The following is an 18177-nucleotide window of genomic DNA, read 5'->3' as shown; positions in this document are numbered from 1 at the left end:
CCGGCTTGACTTGTCCCCAACAATCTTCCATGTAGTATATAGGACATTCTTCCAATGTATCAAGTCCGTAGGCAATACTAGTGTCTATTTCCTCCTCACAACCATCTGCATAAGCATTAGATGGCTCGCAACCCACTTGGTTCATAGGGGCGACTCTTGGATGCGGGGGCTGCGGTCCTAGCACAGGAGGTGGTAACGGTGTAGCTTGTACAACATTTTGAGATCTAGGGACCATGTGTTGCGGTAGTTGCTCAACAGGTGGAGTAGGCATCAATACAGGAGCTCGAGGCGCATCCGTCCAGGCTACAGGTGGTCTATTTGCCATCATACGTTTGATCATTAAACAATCCTTAGCTTGGTGACCATACCTACCACATGCGTTGCAAGTTCCATTAAATTTTAATCTAAACGTAGGGCACTCACTAGTGCTATGTGGACCTAAGCAAATGGAACACCATTGTTGCTCCCTTCTTGGATACATGTGACTATTTTGAGGGGGTCGATTATCCTTAAGAGACTCTTGGATTGCCTTGGTGAGGTCTGTCAAGAATGTCTCAAATACCTTTGGCTCATTGGCAATGGGCTTTGCAGTCATGGGTTCATACTCAATGGCTTGTGAGCTAGTGGATCTCGTGTCAGTAGACACCCTCATGCCTGCTATCATCAAGTTGTCCTCTAATTGGATTGCATTGGCAGTGACATCTTCCCAGGTTGTGATACCTCTAATCACTAGTCCATTATAGATTCCTTCATTCCTCAACCCTCGAATGAATCGATCAAGCAGTTGGTTATTGTTGAAGCGCTCATTTACAGGGCAGCGAGAGTTTAAGTGCTTTAGACGACTAATGAAGTCCCTTACTGACTCTCCTTCCTTACGTTCGGCCTTCTGTAGCTGAGATGCTACACCCCAAAGCACACCTTCTCGTATGTACTCCTTTAGAAACAACCTTCGAAGGGTAGGGTAGATTGTTTTCTCGTCCACCCTTAGGGTCCTATACCAATCTCCAGTCTTCCCACTTAATGTCAAGCTTAAGGCATTGCACTTATGTAGTTCGTTGCGTTCCCCTAAGGAATCACATACTTGTTCAAACACTTCAATGTGTTTCCTAGCATCTTCATCCCCATTGAATTTTTGCGTGAGTTTGGCAATTTGTACTGCCTTACTTCTAGGCTCTCTATCAGATGCATGACAAATATTTTCCGCGATAGATCGACCTATGGTTTGAGAAAACGCTGCCAAGTCACCTATGTGAGGAGGCAGGGCCGGTGGAGATACTCTTGGAATCATATGTGGGAGGGGAACGGGTACCGGTCTTGGCATATGTGTGGATGATGCAGGATATGGAACATAACCGGGCATAGGTCCACTCGGATAAGAGCTAGGGAGCGGCACTCGAGGAGCATAAGCAAGTGGTACAATTGGAGGTGTGGGGGCCATGTGTGCATAAGGGACTAGAGGCACATATGGTCGAGGCCCCATATTAGGTACTACGACACTAGGTAGTGGCACTGCGCTAACCGTAGATGTCATCGGTACATTCTCTGTCAGGCTTATCCCTGGAGTGAGCACTGTGTTTTCCTTAATAGAGGGTTGAGCCAAGTTAGGGAAGCTAAAGTTTTCGCTCAGAGGCTCAGATTGCATAGAGACCCCAGGTGAAATGACGTAAGATGGGTCCATGGGGCTCATTAGAGGAGTCTCCATTTGTGATAGAGTAGGCTGTTGAGCCTTGTTCGTATCCAGAAATCTCATGGGGCCAGTTGAGAGTATATTTACCCCTCGGTTTTTCCTTTCTGATTGAATAATGCCATGGATAACATTACAGATCATTTTTTGTTGATCTTCGATGCTCGTGGCACTAGAGGTGGATTGTACAATCTCTATCCATCCTACATGGTAGGCGTGGCCAGAGTGTAGATCCGTCAACACCTCAGTGTGGAGGTCATATGCCCAATGATCATTAATGAACAATCCTTCTAGAGTCGACGTGTTAATGGTTTCTTGTGAGGTAGAAGCAATGTTGCTCCCCGTGGTTTTACTTGTCACCAACGGTACTCTAGAGGGAACTTCTGAAGGAGGCAACTCAACAGGGCCTTCTTGGTAAGAAGTTGGCAGGATATCCACATGGACACTCTTTGGGGGTGTGGGGTCCACGTGCGATGTGAAAGGAGATTCCACTTCCCCACCCCCTTCGCGTGCTTCATCTGCATCAGGTTCCGAGCGAGTAGCTCTACCTAATGTTTCCATGAAACGGCTAAACATACTAGTACTAGGCTGTGGAGCTTCGGGAGGTGCATGGCCTTCTCTCTCAGTGTTTTGGGTAGGGTATGCTTCCATGATTTCTGAGTCGGAGGAGGAATCACTAGCGGCTATTTTAGGGTCTTGGGTGGTGCTACCTTGTGTCCCCGCTGAGGGTCTAGAGCTTATCGTGGATGGGTAATGGGTGTCCGTATGAACAGAGGCACCCTCAATATGCTCGTGTTCTAGCACCCGCCCAGAGCGTAAGTGCATGTGCTTTTGATACCCTAAGGTGTCAAAAAGCTGCTCTAGGAGGCCTTGTGACTAGTTTTTAGCGTGTTTTTTGTTTGTTTTTTTGCTAGATTTTTTAGAGCGTGTCGTGGAATGGGCCGTGTGATAGCTCAAAACGAGCGTATCGGTCAGAGGGTCGTGCCGTGCTTTACAGCCCTCCGTTTGGTCACTCTATGCCCTTGGAATCCCTAAAACTGTCAATTTCCAGTAGGGAACTAGGCCCAAACTAGAAAGTCTAAGGGTGCAAGTGGGAAGAGAAAGGAGGAGAGTGGAGGACTTGTCCCACATGCTCTCATTCTCTCTTGAGGGAGTAGGGTATATATATAAGAGTGAGTCTAGTATATATCATAAGACTGAGGACTGAGGCCTGGGCCTGGGCTTGGGCTTGGGAAAACGATCCCGATCTATCTTTTATACAAACCAACCCGTCCGTTTTAAGAGTCACGTTTTTTATTTTCGAAAAATTTCGCCGCCCACTCACTCGCGTTTTTTTATTTCCGAATTTTCATTTTCTTTTTTTTTTTTCAAATTTTTTTTTTGTGAGAAAAAATAAAAAACTTTTTTTTTTTTTGCAGAAAATACAGAAATTGAAAACGCAGGTCTGCAAAAAATGCAGAAATTGCAGAAAATTGCAGAAATTGCAGGAAAAACGCAGAAATTGCAGGAAAAAACGCAGAAATTGCAGAAAATGCAGAAATTGCAAAAAATTAAAAAAACGCAGAAATGCAGAAAATTGCAGAAATTGAAAACGCCGAACTTGAAAATGCAGAAAGTGCGGAAATTGAAAAACGCAGACAATAGCAGAAATTGAAACTTGACAGCAATTGCAGAAAACGCAAAAAACAGAAATCTCCACACACTCCTTCCCTGCCTTTCCTATGTTAGAAATTGCACCACAAGGAAGCGTAAAGTGCTAACCGAGCTTAGTGTAGGGCATATCCCCGGCAGCGGCGCCAAAAATGTGCGCTCCTTGCCGCACTGTCGAAGCAAGGGACTTGCCAATACACCGTATGCGAGCCACAAACGGCTCCAAGCACACAACAAGCCTAAACTAGCAAGCTCAAGAAAACAAAGGGTGTGTCACTCACCGCTCTACGCTCGCCTTCGTGGTGGATTCCTCGCCGCGATGAAGAAGAAGCTGCAGTCGTGCCGCGCTCAACCGCTTCGCCGCTGTCGTGCCTTCGTAATGCTCGATCGCACACACACTCTCCCTCTCTCTCTCTCTCTCACACACACACACACAAGGAGGTGAAGAAGAAGAAGATGGAGATGGAGCAAGAGCACTCTTCAATTGCACAAATGAGAGAATGAGTAAAAATTAGGTTTAGTTGGCTTTTATAGGAGCTCACCCCATTCACACTTGGGCGCCCATGCTTAACCAACTAATCCCTTGAATGTCCAAGTTAAAGTGCGCCTCTCATCGACGATCACTCTACCTTTCCCTATTGGTCCGACAAGCCCGGTACCTGACTCTACCAAATACATAATACGCGTCCGTCGTAGGTGATGGGGTGTCCGTGAGCCGTGAGGGTTAACAGTGATATTTTCTTTTTTGGCCAAAAAATAAAGCTGGAAATGAAAATTCTTCGCAGCAATCATCATCAAAAACACTCAAAGGTGTAAATCCTTCACAAGGAGAAACAATTGCAACCTGACCATTATGATCACCAACTTGTTGAGCACTATAAATGTCATGCACCAATGTGTCTATTGCATCTATGTCATCGTCAAATTCTTGTTGTGGAGAACAAATGATATCTGCTTGAACTGTAAAATTGGTTACCCAAGAGGTGTCAATTGTGGCGCCATACTCAATATATAATGGTGTTTTCTTAAGGTCTACTAATGCACGATGCACAAAAGTTGGACGCACAATACCACTAAGGCAAGCATGGTCGTAACTGAGTTTTCGTTTGATCTCTACCAAGACAGAAGCTTCTTCACTAAGAAATCGTGGCAACATTTTTTGCACTCGAGACAAGTCTGCCATTACATTTACAATACTTCCACGCAAACCAAACTGACCTTCAAAGTTCAACTCACGTATTTGTGCAAATGGTATTCGCAATGACACAAGACAGCTCTCGATTGTGTTCGATGCTTCTACACTAGGTATTTTAGATCCAAATTCCATATTTTGCACCATACAAAACATTGGTTGTTGTCTCTTTTTTAATGCAGATTTGCATGCGTAACAAACTTGGAATCCAACATTTTCACAAATAGGCAACTGTTGTATTTGTCTCAAGAATGCAAACTCTGGTTTTGTGACATTCTGCAAGTTATGATGAAACAAAAGAAAGTTGCAAGATGAACAAGGATATGCAGGCACATCTTCTATGTTTTTTGCAAACAATGAAGATTTCGTGGAAGAGTCAAGCTTGCTTAGTTGATGGATTCTTGATGACTTACACATGTTGTATATCTTGGTCTTGATTTGCTTTAAAGAAAAAGAGGTTGAATGCAAGTCTGAGAATGTCTTTGCAATTTGATGAGAACTACCATTGTTTGTTCTAAGCAATGCAGTCAATTGCGATGTGGCATCTTGACTCCATACACAACGCATATGTTTATGAGGCTTTGGCCCAACAGGAAACCAAAAGTAGTCACCGTTTCTATTCAAGGCTACTAGTGTTGGAAGAGAAGATGAGGAAGCACATTTAGATCCACCAACAAAGATAGAATTAGTGAAGACTCCTGCTTGAAAAAAACATATTTTGCATGTTTCGTTCATGAGTCTACAAACCTTTTTAACCAATTCAACACTTATCATCAAAGACGATTGACGAGTGAGTAGCAATGACAAGATAAGTTCTTTCAAGTTAGATGACACAAAGTGCTTATAAGAAAACCATGACTTAATCCAAACTTTAATAGTATCCACATTTCTTGATTCAATTTCTTGCACAAGCATATCTGAGAGTGTACATTCCAAAGACTGAATTGATATTTGGGAATGGAAAATATACAAAAGTGGTTGCAAAACATCTTTGTTATTAGGAAAAGAAGATTCCAAATCTGAGAGCCTATACATAAGCTGGCCATCCACATACAATTGCAAACCCATAGTCGTAACTGCTGCAAAATGGTGATAAAGCAAGGTTTCACTCTTCTTTGAATGAAACAACAAAACCCCCCTTGTTGATTGTGAACCATCCCGCCTTTTTGAAGTTAAGCAAGGAAGATTTCAGCTCTACTAGGTTATGCTCAAAGTAGTGGAAAAACGGTTGGGAAAAGCCTAGAATGGAGTCAACAATAGCACCTTGTAAAATCACAGCAACGACCACTCCATCTTGAGGATAGATTCTAGCGGGCAGCAAGGGAGACTTTACAATTTGTGTTTTCATACCACAAGTGTAGCAAAAAGGGTTGATGGCTTGATGGCTAACATTTGTTCCCTTGCATAATCCACAAGAGTATTCAACATCCAAACTGTTCACGCTTGCGATCTCCAAAGTGCCAAACACCTACAAAAAAAAAGCTAAGTAAAAAAATACAACTGCGAAACCTTGCAAAGTGAGATTTTTAACCTTCTTCCCAAAGCCCAAATTGGAAACTTATTTGTGCAAATATTCTTGAAACAGATTGGAAAGAGAATCAGGAAGTGAACACAATATTGTAGCATCCATAACACTTAAAGTATTAGACAACTGCTTCAAAATGTTGATGTTGCGAGCACCACAAGTGTAAAAGCCTTTAGCTTGAACCTCATGTACCATAAGTTGGTAGTCAACACATCCAGTAGGCACAAATAGAAGCTAGAAAAAACACATAAACAAATAAATGAAGTTTTAGTAAAGCTTATTAGGGCACAAGAGTGAAGAGATTCTTACACTAGCTCGATCACTTGTTGATGGCCCATCAGCAACAGTCAACCAATAGCTTGGAGTTCCGTCACTTTTAATAGCGTTCTCTACCTTCAAAACTATAAATGCTATTGTTGAAACAAAGTCATTACCAATAGCATCTTGGGAGAGCAAGTCCTTGATATTTTGCTCAGGATAAAGTTGGAGACATCAATCAAAAGGCTCTGCTTTTATGAACAATGTAGTAGCATCAGCATATAATGCCCATAAACATGTCCCACCATCTTTTACAATGGCTCTCTTCACACAACCTCCCTCTATTCGAACATAGTCATTCACAGCAAATGCCTCAACAAAGTCGGAGAGGTAAATTTCAGTCACAACAAAGGTAATAGTGTGACGAGACTCTCTATCTAGCAGGTCTGCACGCAAGTATCTACCAAATTTTGACTTGGGTACTTTGTAAGTACCATATTTGCTGAGTACTTTTCCTTCCAAAGCAAACCTAAAATTCACAGTTTCTGACAATTCAGAGATGGTTAAAAGCCTTCGCGCTAGTGTAATGGCCAACTGAGAAGAAAAAGACTCAACATTTAAGTCCTCTTTCAAGTCATCATCTTTAACCAAGGGAGAGGAGAATGCAGTATCTGCCAAGGACCTAGATGCTTTACCTAAAAAGAAACAAGATTATAAGGCAATAATTTTGGCCAACAATATTCAGCAAAAAATAGCTTAACATTCACCTCTAGCGATTTGGAAAGCCTTTTTCAAGGACATGGATGCTTTCTTCACAGCTCCCTTAGGACTTATCTTTTTGGATATGGGAGAAGACCCAAGACTCCGACTTTTCAACCTAGGAGAGGGTGAAAGGTTGGATGTTGCAGCACTATCAAGAGCCTTGGAAGCTAGTGTTGGTGGTGTTGGATCAAAATCCAGAAGTGGAGAGAATGGAATCTCATGAGCAGCCACATCTAAACAAAGGAATAGTTTAAGCTCTAGCTCTTGAAACATATCAAACACAGCTCAACAAAGACATCAAACACAGCCCAAATAGATGGTACTAACCATCCATTGATGTATCCATGGTTATGTTGAGCTTGTAAGCAGCAGGTTGATACTCAACCTTCGAGAGAGATAAGATGAGCTAGCTGATACTTAGAAATATAGAGAGTTTGCTGTTGCAGAGCAGTGGATAGAAAGATTTGTGGCTTTAGGAAGCTTATAAAGAGAGTCAGGAGGGTAAAGTTAAAAGCCTTCACATTCATACTGATCAATAAATATCTTGGTCTTTGAAAAGAATGCCTTTATGAGGCTTACAAAACAATCATGACATTTTTAAAATATATATATATATATAAATTTATAAGTATCACTATAAAAAGTTTATTCACATCAAAAATCATTTCATTAATTTAATCAAAGCGTGAAGTTAGTGAATAATGATTAGAGCCGTTTCTTTTTTCAAAAAACAATTATTGTTTTAAGTAAAGATTTAATAAAGAAAAATTAAATTCAAAGACAAATTTCACACACTAAATTTAAGTTTACAATATTCTACTAAAAAACAAGAACAAATTTGATGATTTAAATGCAAAGGCAGCAACAAATAACATTCATTTAATATAACCAATTAACTTAGTCCAATATAACCCCCTGCTGGCTTGATTATTTTCCAGACCACCATAAGATAAAACAGAGAAACTTAACCCAAATACAAGCTGGTAAAACCAAGATCTGCATGTAGCACACTCTGCTCGATAATCAAACAAAACAGCATCACACAACATGCACAATAGACGACCACACACATACACACACACACAGATGGGCCATTTGCAAATGTACAGTCCATTCAATCATACACAAAAGCAGAACTGGCGCGAATGGTACACACAGCATACAATGCATAACAAGGTAAGGTTCATAAAGTAGCCAGACCATAAAACAAAATCAAACACAAGCAGTGACACAAAGGGCTCCTCCTCCTTGAACCGAGCCAGTAGAATGCAACCGTTCCTTGGAACCTCATGTATCAAGTGAAGGGAGATACCCTATGATTGGAGATCTTCCTTCTTGTATCCAACTGCTTCTACAGGGACTCGCCAGAACGTGGGCTCAGGTGGGGGCTTCAAGGACCACCAGTTGGCTACCAGATTGAAGATCTTGATGCTTGTATCCAACTGCCTCTGCAGGGACTCGCAGACTTGCAATTCATGTCGACGCTCCCAAGGTAATCACCACCCCCACCCTGCGAGAACAAATTCTTGCAGACCCGAGCGCCCAAACCATGGGACCCTCTATCAAAACAGGGTAGAAGAGCACTTGGTAGCCCATTAAGCATGCTATGGTGGGGGCTTCAAGGACCACAACTGCCATGGCGACGAGGACACGTGTTGCAGAACAGCTGCAGACCCGAACGCCCACACCATGGCACCCTTTGTGAAACCAGGCAAGAAGAGCGCTGTGTAGCAGGTTAACCAAGCTCTGGTGGCGCCTTCAAGGAGCACTACTTCCATTCCGACGAGCCCCAGTTCGTTATGCTACCAATCTCAAAACGCGCAGGTGCTGCGTTTGGCTAGGCCGCCCTCAGAGCTGTGTCGGGACATCACCTTAGCCGAAACAGAACTTCGATAAAGTGCATGACACTATCACGCATGGGGTATACGCATGAAAGGAGCAAACGGGACGTAGGTGGTACCTTTGCCTGGACCACCCTTGCAGCAATGTAGCTTGCAGTGCAGGTCATACTGCAGAAGAACGAGACCTCGTTACCCTCCCATCACCAAGTGACATAGAAGAACCCAACCCTAACTCACACTCAAGTGCCCTCACCTCGAGGTGCACAACCCGCACACACAGCTGGAGGCCTCATCAAGAACATCACCTCACCCCAAGACCCGGAGACTCACAGCTCACAGCCTTCATTTAAAGAACGAGAAAACGTAGGCGCCACGATGACACCCCATCACTTCACTTATCTCGAAGAAACCAATGAATACCCTACACCTCAGAAAGCCTTAGCTTCACCAACCTCTTAGGATGCTATCTTGATGAGTAACGGCCACCCACCCAGCCACTTTAATCATACCAAGTACTGCTTCTCCGTAAAAATTCACAAAATGAATTATAAAAAATCAAAACATTTTAGTCAGCAAAAAGAGAAGGCGTCTCTATAGCCTTTGCCCTTTGGGCATGCCAAAAAGATAAAACTAGTTTGGTTTGGTTGGCCTCGACAAAAAAATACCTAGTGTTAGGGTGGATTCACGAGGGCGGCGGCAGCACTCCCGTCACCATAATACTTCCGCATTGTTTGTTCACAAAGGCCGACATCAGCAAGGGTTAATAGCAGCGAGCAGAGCAACACCTAATTGGCTTGCACCTGCGCCCACCAGGCTAACGACGAATACACGTCCTTCCCGTTGGTGGCTACAAGCGGAAGTCTACTTCTTCCTGGAGGGGGGGGGGGGGGGGGGGGGGGTCTCCTTTTCTGAAGGTGGGTTCGGAAATGTAGACGTCAAGCAGATCCAATGGTTGAGCTCCATGTACTCTCCATGCCCCTTTGCATTTTCTTGCCTCCGCCTTGTTTGAACCCAGCCTTAATAGACACACATTGTGAATTTGAGGTAGTAGAGTGCAGTAGAAAACATTAAGAAGACCAAAATAAAAATTGAAAAATCACACTCTAATTTAGCCAAACGCAATTTGAAATTAGAAAAACACGTATGAATGTGGCAACATGTGGAAAATGGGGTAGTAGAGGTGAACATACAGCATCAGCTAGGGTGCATATTGTTCAAATTACAAGGTATTCAAAATTGAATGCATTTCAAAAGTAAGTCCAGTTGAAGTTATCAAAATGTATATAAATGCGATCACATTAAGTTGAAACGTGGAAGACAAGACGAGGAAGATGTTATCAGGATTTAGAAGATTTCATATTTTTCCTGTTTCTTTTAGATATGTATATTTCGTGCAGTGTGGCAGGTGAGCTTGCAAGATGTTGTATCCAGTGGAGCTTGTGGTATTATACTTACAAATCATTGATTTTTCTATTATTCTTGCTACATGTAATGTTCTACAAGTGACGAGCGGTGCAAAATGAAGTTTTTAACAAAAGGTTTGAAGCAGAGCACATCATTACACATCTTTGAAGGAGGGTTTCGAGTGTGCTCCCTCTTCCTTCTATCGTCGTTGTTAGTGATGCCTACATACTTGCGTCCATTCCTTATGCACGTGATGGAGCATATTGTGTATCTACTGTTCGATGCCTCTTGATGCATGTGTTGTCTTGTTCAAGCAGCACTACATGGTTCTTGTTGTCCTGTTCTGAATGGCAAGAGTCATGGCAGTTTGAGATGAAAAAAGAGAAAATAAAAGCAAAAATCATTACATGAAAGAGTACATGCAATTAAATTTGATTAACTAAAAAAAGAAGCTCATCTATAGGCTGGGCTTGGTTGTTAATGTAGGCATATGGGTCAAACTATTTGAATCGCAATGCGTAAAGCTCTTTGTCATGCTTCCATGTGAATTTTTGTGTTGTGATAGACGGTGTATATTCTTTGCACTCTTTCTTGAAGTTGGTCAAAATCTTGCTTGCGTCGTTGTTTGACATGTCCATTAGTTCTATGGGTTCAATATCGTAGGTGTACAAGAGCATTTCTAGAACATATGGTCCGATGCTTGTCTTTATCCGTAGAAGGTGATTTGCATCCTCTATAGTCATGTGCTCCTCGGGCACATCAATATCTATGCCCAACTTTATGATGATCTCTTTGTAAGGCATGTGCAAGTAAATTGTGTTAGTCCATTGGCATGTATCTATATGTGTAAAAAAGGAGTTTTGTGTGTTGATAAAACTGACCTGTTGCTTGTTTGATTCCCATAGTCTTATTCTCCGCGGACTTGTTCGCATACTTGTCCATAAATGCACGCAATTCTGTGTAGTTCAAGAATCCCTTCATGTATGTGCCCGGACGATAGCCCGCAAGGTTGAGCAAAGCAATTTGTTTGTCGCTAACATAGACTCGCTGCTCCAGATTTGGTTTTTTTCTTGTTGCAATGTTTTGTTTGAAAAGGTTGAAAAGTCTCTACATAAAAAAATGGAAAACCAACATTATATGTGCTAGCAAACATCGAATGCAAACTAAGTAGTAGTGCTTAACATATACTATCAGACCTTGTTGTTGCTCACATTGTTGATAGAGGATGTCGGTCTACAATAGAGAGGAAAGAAACATAGATTAGAATGTCAAAGAATCAATATTTAGAGAGGTTAAGAAGAGCAAAACATGACGTTATTCATATAAGGTAGAAAATGAGAAGAGTCCAACGTGATATTTCATTAAAATGAACTGCCATGAAAAATCTGTGGTCAAGAAGAGGAAAGCAAAATGTTATTCATTCAAGAAAGAAAATGACAAGATGACAATGTGGTATTCTAGTAATGAGCTAACAGAAAAAAGAAAAACAAGTACTCAAGCGTGATGCACTCCATGAACAATTTTTATTGGAATGGGTTGAAAAGTCGTAGGTGTTGGCATCATAAGAATTTTCAAGTTATGTTGGTCTGTGATTTGTGATAGCATGACATAAGCAAGACCTGCTGCAAAAGCGTCTCTAACGACTAGTAGTACTCTAGTGGATATTGTCGCACCATGTGCCTTGTGTCCAGTCATTGCATATTCCAATGTCGATGGGAATGTGGATTTATGGTACCACGTTCCATTAACAGAAGTCTTTTGTGCTTTATTCGACGTAGGGTGATTGTTTTTCTAGTGCAGTGAATGACAATAGTGATACTATTAATGTGTCCTTCAGTTGTATGTGTAACATGGTTAATTGTGCATGATGCCCCATCTGCTGCACCGATTGTCAGGTCGATTTTCTTTGTGATCATGCAACAGGTGCCTATGGCTATTGAGGAAATCTCGTTGAACCTGGGTTCGTGGAGCCATTGTTGCAGAACTTTGATATCCCTTGCATTTGTCTTTAACTCGACGTTTCCTTTCACGAATAATGGTCATGAAGTTAAGCAACTCCGGATCGGTGGAATGTCTGACAGAGCATGCCATACTATAGAAAGTGGCATGCAACTAGTGCACATAGCTTGTGATGTGAAACATGTAACATAGTTCCGTCGCATGGCTGCACATAGGAGTTAGTTGAGCAAGGTCTCCAAGCAAAATAACACACTTTTCACTAAAAGGATCAGCCAATCTCACACCTGTGACATTGACAATTTGTCTGACAACAAGATCAAAAGTGGTTTTTGTGAGCATGGATAGCTCATCGATGATTATCATGTCCGCTTCCTTAATGTCGATATATCAATCATCAGTTTTCTAAATGGATAGTGGGTAGAGTTGATTTTTGGTTGGTATTTTGAACTGGTAATGAAATGTTGATGCTATGCTTATGAGTCTAGTTGTTGCCGCCCTAGTTGATGCAGTAAGCACCAACTCTTATCTTCCTTGACATAGTCATATGTCAAACATCTGATCAAATGTGTTTTAAATCTATTGCCTGGGGTTTTTGTGACAATGTGAAAACCTTTTGTGGCATTCACCAAGTGGTCGTATAGATTTTGTTGTTCATTTTTGAGTGTGAAACCAGCAACACTGGCATATTCTGTTAGTACAACCAAGCGATGGTGACTTGTGTTTAGGACATTATCTGATGAAGCTGTCGATGTTTCATTTGCTTTGCGCAACGCAATCTTTTGGATGATCATTTGGACAAGTTGGTCTATATGATCAAAGATTAGCATGTTCCGTTGTGTGTAATCTATAATGTACATCTCCAAATCCTCGTTGCTCTGAATTAGATTCCTTATTTGACACTCCATGAAGTAGGATGATGATGTATTTCCAGGCGATATAAGTTCACCGTCTGTACGGAAGGATGTAATGAGAATGGCCTATGAACTTTGAGAATGGTGGAATTAAGAGAATTAAGGTGAGCATTTTTGTGAGATCACTTTGAGAACATAGAGGGTGAACTTAATTGATGGTAGCAACATAAACATAGTTCTTAATTAACTTGGTATGAACAATGCTTTTTCATAAGAGAGAGTATTAGAGAACATGACAATAGTTGAGGACCGGATTTACTTGGAGCCAGTCTCCCCTCCAAAAGGCGTTTGTATTATAGATTCTCCCATCAAGAGAGACTTTGTTACAATACAATATTTGTGTTCCTTGTGACCTTGGTGATGATATGAAGATGGAAAGCTTCATGCATCACGAGCTTAACATAAACTTTGCAAAAAGCATTAACTATCCAAGCCTCAGTCCCAAGGCCTCAAACACCTTCGAAGGTGGAGAGAGCTAGCAGGGAATGAGGGTAGGGAAGTGGAAGAAGAAACATTCCATAGGAGAAAGAAATAGTTCCTCACTTATCGTCACTCTTCTTGCTTAGCATAGCATGATAGCATAGTAATGAAGATGAAGAAGATGGAAAGCTTAAGCATTGAAGCATGTCTCTTTGTTGGATTTGTATTCCATAGCCAAGAGTGTTAGTGTAGGCTCTCCACTTCTCAACAAGCTTGTAGAAGGAGATGGAGCTCTTACATTTTGCACTCCACACAATGAGAAAATGTGTGTGTGTGTGTGTATGTGTGTGTGTGTGGGAGAGTATACCCTCCTCTTCATGCTTGGTCCACACCTCTCTCTCTCTCTCTCTCATATTATTTTATTATTTCATTTGGACATGTATCCTCTTTTTTCCCTTTGAGAGAAAGAACTTAATTATACATTTTTGTGTATCTAAATTCTCATTGAACCCCTTTAAACTTAACCCATAGCGCATTCAAACACATCATGAGGGCCACATGTGGAGGATCATTTAAACATGTGTCTTTTATGTTTATTAAGTCATTTGGTTGAATTGAATACTTCAAGGACTTAGTCATTTATTAAGTCATTTGGTTGAATTGAATACTTCAAGGACTTAGTCATTTATTAAGTCATTTGGTTGAATTGAATACTTCAAGTACTTAGTCAATTAAGCAAGCATGTGTCTTTTATGCTTCTTAATTCATTTGTTTTGAATTGAATACTTCAAACCTTAGTCAATCAAGCATGGACGTTCATGCCTCTTGAGAATTTATCTTGAGAATTCATGCCTCTCGACTAAGGTTTGAATACTTCAAACCTTAGTCAATCAAGCATGGACGTTCATGCCTCTTGAGAATTTATCTTTGAATTTAACATTTCAAAAACCTTAGTCAAGATTTGGGCAAGGTTCCCACAACCACTTTAAGCGCCATAGCACCTCATGCTTGGGTACGATTCCCACCTCAAGGTTAGTCCTAGCTTGCGTAAGGTCAAAGGACTTTTTAACACTAACTTTTGGAGGGCTTTAATGAAGTTAACCCTAAGGTCTTTTAAGCTCCATTAGATGCACGTTGCTCTTTGATAGACTACCTCCGTTTGGACCCCTTTTTGACATGTAACCATCTCTCCTCTTGGTCCCTTGCTGAGGTAAATTAAGAAGCACTTATTGCACATTGATCTTTTGTAGGCTGTCTCCTTTTGGACCCCTATTAAGATGCAACCATTTCTCCTTTCGGTCCCCAGTTGAGATAGGTCTAGAAGCACATATATATATACTAACTCTTGTTCCCATTTTATCTTCCCATATTAAGTGATCAGTTTAATATGAGAAAATCATTTGGTAAAGTTAGATATTATATTTTATAATATTACCTCTCTCTTGAAATCATAGTCATCCTCGATTATGAGGTAGAGAAGATAAAGCATACTCATTAGTCCATGTTTCTTAGCAGGTAGAGGATCCCTTTTTACCCTACGATATCATTCCACAATGGATGACTAATCCATTTAGTGCTCGGGAGACTTAGCTACTGCTAGCATGTCTTCTCTTTAGTCCATATCATAATTCCAAAGTAGAGTGACAAGTTCTACTTGGTGTTTGGGAGACGTCGTCACCACAAACATGATACTAATCATGCATACTTCTTAAATTTTGTGCACAATAAAAGAAAGAATTTGAGTCTTGTAAAACAAAAACGTTGTTTATTTAAAATGCATTTTCATTTGCTTACTCTAGTTTAGCATTGTAAGCATTATCCTTAAGCTAGGTTCCTTATCCATCTAGTATCTTTAAAAGAATCATTCTTAAACTTAACAAGATATCATTGGATAATCTTACCATTTCTTAGTACCTTGTCTTCGTGTGTCAAAGAATCGATTTAGGCTGCAACATCGCTTCTTGATCTTCGATCTCTAGCAGGTCCTCCATTATTGGTTCTTTTTGTGTCTCTCCTTTGTAAGGCTTGAGTAGGCTCACATGGTTAACATTGGGAATGATCAATGTTTGGGCAACTTTAATTGATAAGCCATCTCATTGATTGGCTTAAGAATTTAAAAAGGACCATAGTATCTTTTTGCTAGTTTACTCTTGCTAGTTTAATTGATAAGCCATCTCATTGATTGGCTTAAGAATTTAAAAAGGACCATAGTATCTTTTTGCTAGTTTACCATAATACTCTTGGTGGCCTGTAAGAATCTTATTTGTAGTATGCCTTAGATGAGCCTTGAGAAACTTTAGCAAGACCCAATCATTTTTCTCAAAGATTAAGGCTCTTCTGTGCTTATTAGCAACAACCCTTTTTTCCTTTGCTGTAAGATGGATATAACCTTTTTACTCTTTGGAAAAGATTCTTGAAAGTCTCGGCTATATTCATCAGCAGCAGCGAAGATCTTTCCATATACCTTAAGTAGTAGGGGACTTTTGGATCTTGCCTCTTTAACCTCAAAAGGTGCTTTCTTTATAGAAGTATGTACAATGTCATTGTACGCATACTCTATAAGAGGTAGGTACTTCTCTCATTGATAATGTTGATCTACTTCCATGACATAGGCTTTTAGTAGATTCAAGAATCGTTAGATTAGTTCATTCACTTTGGTCATACGTTTGTGGATGATAGGCCAAAAGAGAAATTTCATATACTTCCTAGATTTTCAAAGAGACCCTTCTAGAAATTACTGGTCATTCTAGGATCTTTGTCTGACACTATGGATGTTAGCAAGTCATGACACTTGAAAATTTGAGATCTAGAGAGGGTTATCATTTGATGTGCCTTAATAGTCTTTTTGACATGCATAGAGTGTGTTTTCTTGCTAAGCCTATCGACTGAAACAATCCAATTTGCTTCCCTCCATCAAATTTTAATTTTTGGTACACCATGCGTTTTGAAACATACTCTTGTATGTTTACTTTCATGGTAGACCAACAAAAATACATTTTTACTCCTTGAAGAATAGATTATGGAATCCTTCTTTGCCCCATATAAGGAGAAGCATGGGATTCATACATGACTTTCTTATTGTATGGGTGAGAAACACATAGCCTATTGCGATTTGGAAGATAACCATCTTTCAAGGTGAATGGCTCTTTTTTTCTTCCCTAATGCAAAGGTTGTAATTACCTACTTAAAGTCTTGGTCGATAGCATACTCATCTATCGTAAAAGATAGATCATTGTGACTTGATATAGACACCACATTTGCCCTTGGCCATTGTGAAAGTGCATTGACCACTTGGCTGTGCTTGCCAACAATGTGAGCTATATGTAATTTAAATTGTGAAAGAAAATTTGCCCACCTCATTTGTTTGTCAAAAATCTTGGTTTGCGTTATGAAGTCCTTGAGGCTTTGTGATCCATTCGTAGGATGAATGGAGCCCCCAAGAGATAATTATTCCTTGTGTCTAGGGCATGTAGAATAGCTAAAAGCTCTTTTTTGTATATGCCTAAGACCCATTCATGAGCATTGAGCCTTCGACTCTCATATGTGGCACGCCCTTCTTGAAGCAAGACTGCTCCAAGGCAATCACCACAAGCATCACATTGAACCACCCCAAATGGCTTTGAGAGATCCAAAAGCATGAGGACTGGTTGAGAGATAAGCTTCTCTTTGAGCTTGTCAAAAGAATTTTGTTCTTTAGCAGTCCATGAGTACTTAACGTTCTTCTTTGTAAAGTCATGCAATGGTCCTGCTATTTGAGAGAATTTTGCTATGAAGCATCTATAGTATGCACACATACCAATAAAGCTTCTTAGCTCATGTAGATTCCTTGGATTAGGCCATACTTTTATTACCTCCAATTTCAATGGATCCATACGGATACCATCTTGAGAGATAATATGATCTAAGTATTGAATCTCTTGTAGAATAAAATCACTTTTCTTATTATTAATAAAAAACTTATTCTCTCTCACAAATTGAAAGATTACCTAGAGGTGTCACTTGTACTCCTCAAGAGAATTTGAGTGGATTGAAGATTTTTGTCTATCGTAAGTTTGAATGAAGTTGGAGCATTTATCAGTGATCGTATTTAGTGCTCTAAAGTTGACACATGTGATATGCGACATCTTTCTTTTTCACTAAAAGTACTGGTGAACAGAATGGAGAGGAGCTAGGCCTCACCATCCCCTTTTCCACCAATTCAAGCAATTGCCTCATGATCTGCTTTTGTTGAGCTTGTGAAACTCAATAAGGAGGTTTATTAGGAGGCAAGCTTCCTAGTAGAAGCTCTATTGCATGGTCTCATCATCCCCTCGTTTTGGAGGTAGCTCACTAGGGATGTCATCATTGAAAACATATTGGAATCCAATTAGGAAACTAGACAACTCTAATTACTCTTGATTCCCTTTATTGATACTTGTGAAAACATTAATTATTCACAGATTCTCTAACAAAAATCATATATTAAAAAATAGAGCTTTTCATTGACTTATCAAAAGCAAGCGTATTTACGAAGGATATGGTGTTCCCCGACTCGTTAGCATCTATGTACATGCTCTTTTTCCTATAGGTGA

General features: G+C 40.5%; 2 pseudogenes; one reads left to right on the top strand and one right to left on the bottom strand.

The window, feature by feature from the left end:
- Window positions 1–5553: 5553 nt before the first annotated feature.
- Window positions 5554–7417, bottom strand: LOC147419744 (uncharacterized; annotated as a pseudogene).
- Window positions 7418–8172: 755 nt separating this feature from the next.
- On the top strand, window positions 8173–9328 carry LOC147419743 (uncharacterized; annotated as a pseudogene).
- Window positions 9329–18177: the final 8849 nt, after the last annotated feature.

The sequence above is a fragment of the Adiantum capillus-veneris genome, chromosome 29 (genome assembly GCF_014529385.1).
Source record: "Adiantum capillus-veneris isolate H3 chromosome 29, ASM1452938v2, whole genome shotgun sequence".
Taxonomy (NCBI): domain Eukaryota; kingdom Viridiplantae; phylum Streptophyta; class Polypodiopsida; order Polypodiales; family Pteridaceae; genus Adiantum; species Adiantum capillus-veneris.
The sequence above is the reverse complement of the archived record's forward strand: the minus strand, read 5'-3'. Positions and strand labels throughout refer to the sequence as shown.